Genomic DNA, 714 nt, shown 5'->3' on the forward strand with positions numbered 1-714 from the left:
ATCGAAAGCAAAAAGTGCCAAATCAACAAAAATAAATCGTACGGAAATAGAAAAAAAAAAAAAATCTTAAAAGCTCATTTCTCCTTTTTAAACAGATCACACGAACCTTAAAATACAATCAAGTCTGAAACTCAAAGCTCACTTTTAACACGCAAGCTCCATGCATGAAACTGGAGTGGAAGGGAAGCAGGGAAAGACAGGTCAGCCGGAGAGAGGTTAACCACATCGCGGGCGGGAAAGTGGGCGGGTCTTCTCGCTGGAGCCATGCGGGGAGGTGGATGTGCGGGGAGGTGGATGTGCGGGGAGGTGGATGCGCGGGGAGGTGGATGTGCGGGGAGGTGGATGTGCGGGGAGGTGGATGTGCGGGGAGGTGGATGTGCGGGAGGTGGATGCGCGGGGAGGTGGATGTGCGGGGAGGTGGATGTGCGGGGAGGTGGATGTGCGGGGAGGTGGATGTGCGGGGAGGTGGATGTGCGGGGAGGTGGATGTGCGGGGAGGTGGATGTGCGGGGAGGTGGATGTGCGGGGAGGTGGATGTGCGGGGAGGTGGATGTGCGGGGAGGTGGATGTGCGGGGAGGTGGATGCGCGGGGAGATGGATGTGCGTAGATGATTGCATACATACATACATACGTATTTTTTGCGTATGATCTCGCATGAACTGATAGGATGTATGCGGGATATAATAATCGGATGCCACATTCATGCATGCATGC

This window comes from Penaeus monodon, chromosome 22, assembly GCF_015228065.2.
Source record: "Penaeus monodon isolate SGIC_2016 chromosome 22, NSTDA_Pmon_1, whole genome shotgun sequence".
In the NCBI taxonomy this organism is placed as follows: domain Eukaryota; kingdom Metazoa; phylum Arthropoda; class Malacostraca; order Decapoda; family Penaeidae; genus Penaeus; species Penaeus monodon.